The sequence below is a fragment of the Nicotiana tabacum genome, chromosome 7 (assembly GCF_000715075.1).
Source record: "Nicotiana tabacum cultivar K326 chromosome 7, ASM71507v2, whole genome shotgun sequence".
Taxonomy (NCBI): Eukaryota; Viridiplantae; Streptophyta; class Magnoliopsida; order Solanales; family Solanaceae; genus Nicotiana; species Nicotiana tabacum.
In genome coordinates, this window is record NC_134086.1 from 127,818,771 (window position 1) to 127,822,587 (window position 3,817).

Here is a 3,817-nt window from a genome sequence, read left to right on the forward strand (position 1 = left end):
ATCATTTAAATTAATTCAAAGTATAAATTCTCTCACACTATCTTTATCCCACTCTTTCTAAATTATTTTCCCTAGTAAGTATGATATTTTATTTAATTTTTTCATTTAGTATTTTATTCAATAATAGACAAAAATAAAAGTGCATATGATCAAACTATATAGTACTTCACGAAAATATTACAGTATTTTTATTATTAAATTTCTAGTAATTATTATTTTTGTTGAAGCTTGTCGCCTTTAAAAAAATTATTTTTATTGTATACTTGCTTAAAATTCAGAAAATTTAGTCTAAAATAGATACTTTTGATTATCCATTATGAAATAAATAAATTATTGATTACATATACATTATGAACTTTAGGTTAAAATCTTAAAATATATTCTTCAACTCATTAAAAAGTATTGAATTTTTAAAATAAAATAAAATTGCATATTAAATTACGGTAGGATATATTCTTCTCACTCGATATTAGAAAAGGAATTCAAATACTATTGATATCAAAATTCTTTACTTTCCAAATAAAAAATTTCAATTAGAAAATATTAGTACAGTGATTGAACTTTATTTTTTTTAAAAAAATTCTTATTTCAATTTAATTTTAATAAATGGAATTCCATATATAGTTCTTATGTGATATTTCCTTATTTCATGACAATCTCCTACAAACTCTTTAATATTGCTAAGTAGCTTTATTGTAGCTTGTCACTTGGCTTAACCACAATGCAAACTTTCTTGCTTTAATATATATAGATATTTTGTTACTGATCAGGAAATTCTGGAGAGTCTCAAAGCTATTGGAGATGATAAGGCACCAGGTATTGATGGATACAATGATGTCTTCTTCAAGAAATCATGGAGCATTATCAGTAAGCAAGTTACATATGTTATTAGGGAGTTCTTCTTAACCTCTAACATATATATAAGCCGATGAACTGCTCCACCATCACTCTAATGCCTAAAGTTGCTAAACCTACCACAGTCAAAGAATACAGGCCAATTGCATGTTGTACAGTGTTATACAAAATAATCTCAAAGATTCTAGCTGCTAGACTTCAAAATATCATGGCATACATAATCTCTGAATCCCAAGCTGGTTTTATTCCTGGTAGGAAATTTGCAGATAATGTGATATTGGCCCATGAGCTAGTAAAGTCATATACTAGAGCACAAATCTCTCCTAGGTGCATGATTAAAACAGACTTTCAAAAGGCCTATGATTCAGTTGAGTTGATTTTCTTACAACAAGTGATGGAGGAGATTGGTTTTCCTGATAAATTCATAAAGTGGATCATGGAATGTGTCAAATCAGTTAGCTACACAGTGATAGTTAATGGAGAAACTACTAAACCTTTTGAAGCTGCTAAGGGTCTTAGACAAGGAGACCACATCTCACCTTTCTTGTTTGCTATAGTTATGGAGTACTTGAGCAGATCACTCAGTGAAAGGAAAAAGGATAAGTTGTTCCAATATCATCCTAGATGCAAGAAATTGAGCATAACTCACCTGCGTTTTGCTGATGATCTTCTCCTTTTTTTCCAAAGGTGATCTTCTTTTTATAACCACCCTATACCAATACTTTACTCAGTTCTCTAAGGCATCTGCTTTACAAGCTAATATGGGTAAAAATGCAGTATATTTTGGGAGAGTGAAACAAGATGTAAAACAACAAATTTTGAGTTATCTTGGATTTGTACAAAGGGAGTTGCCTTTTAAATACTTAGGAATTCATTTGTCCTCCAAGAAAATTGCATTGATCCAATGGCAACACTTAATTGATAGAATCACAGGAAAGATATCTTCTTGGACTGCAAAAAAGCTTTCTTATGTTGGTCGTATACAGTTAGTCAAATCTGTTATTTTTGGGATTCAAGCATATTGGGCTCAACTGTTTATTCTGCCTTCCAAAGTGTTAAAGATGATAGATGCTATGTGTATGTGAGCACGTGATTTTTGCTTCACGAAAACTACTCCAAAAGAAATCGGAATAAAACAAAATGCTCTTGGTGTACAATTTTTAGGATTTGCGTGGCAGTTTTTGATGATTATTTGTGTTTTGTCCGTAAATGTCTACCTTGTTGTAGTTAATTAAAAAATACAAAAATACATGTTGCGTGCATATTTAGGATTTAATTATGCATTTAGGAATTAATTAAACCGTCATTTGGCTCTAAGAGGAAAATCACAAAAAAATAATATATATGCGTTTTATTCAATTTGTTGTCACTTTGTGATTTTATTTTAAAGTTTTAATTTGTGTGTTAATTGTTGTAAGTGTTAATTAATATTTGTGTAGTTATATTTGGATTTTACAATTTAATTAGGAATTGTGTTAAAATTAGGAATTAAAGAAAGAAAAGGAAAAGAGTTCAAAAATGAATAAAACTCGGATTGGGCCACAAGGTTTAAAATGAAATTGGGCCCAAAACAATACCAATGCATGACCCAATCCATTGTCTGGTCTCAGATAACCCCAAACGACGCTGTATTAGCGTCTCAAATCTGAGCCGTTGATCAAGCTGGATCGAACGATCCAGTTCAGCCCCTGCATGGTTAAAACGGTGTTGATCTAAACCGTTGATCTCCATTGATCCAACGGTCCCAAGTTTCCCCCACGACCCGATCCACTTCACCCCCGGGCCAACTCATTCCCCAACTTAAACCGAACGACACCGTTCAGTTAAATGAGTTGATCCAGGCCGTTGATCTTGCCTGATCTAACGGCCAAGATCAGACCAACCCTCCCCTATATAAACTGAATATCCTACCCCAGCCCCTCCAAACCAAACACCCCCTCGTCTTCCTGTTCATCATCGTCCCTAAGACGATGCCCCCCCAAACCCTAACCGCCCTAGCTCCCCCTCGCCTGAAACCCGGCGGCAACTACGCTGCCGGTCACCAAACCAACACCCTAAGACCACCTGACCACCCTCTATCCAAATCTGGTAACCGTTTAGCTCGAATCTTCCTGGAGCTTCTCGAATCTTCATTTGAAGATTCGAGCAAAACTCAGATCTAGACCAACCAGTCCCTAATTAACACCACAACACCCCCTAACCACCCTCGTTATAGATCTGTTGGTTGTTCACCTCGAATCACCCTACAGCTTCTCGAATCTTCAATCGAAGATTCGAGCATAACCTAAACATACCCCAAATTCATACCAGTTACTCCCCTGACCTCACTTGTAACCAAACCAAGCTTGGTTTGGTTCGAATCTGCCTAGAAATGTTCAAACCCTAAATCCGAAAAAAAAACGGAACCCTAAAATTCCAAATCATGGAATCTGCCCGATTAAATGAAGGGTTGGGGTTTAATAGACCTTAATCGAGGTATTCTCAATTGAGAATACTTCGATTAAAGTCCGTTCGATCTCAAAGAGGTCAAATCCGGTTCAAGACTGGGACATTTATGTCTTTAAGATTCAGAGGTATTTTTCCTTTCTTTTTTTTTGTTCATGTATTCTATATGTATCTCGTTGCTTGTTTTAGTAATTTGTGTGATTTTTCTACTTTTCTTTTAATTAATTCTGTTTCATCTTCAATAGACCTTTTTATTTGGTCCAATTCTGGCATTGCTTCTGTTTGCTGTAATTGTTATGATGTTACAATGTGTGTAATCGATTCGACTAAGTTCGTCGATTAGTTGTTTTATTATAAACCCTTGTTCCTGTTAATGCTGATTGAAACTGTCTGATTGTCTATTTTCAGATTGATTGTTATCATTTGTTGTAGGTAATCAGTTAATTAGTTTTCGTCGATTAATTCGTTCTTGTTTGTTAAATCAATAAGTTCGTCAAATGTTGTTGTGTATGTTTGA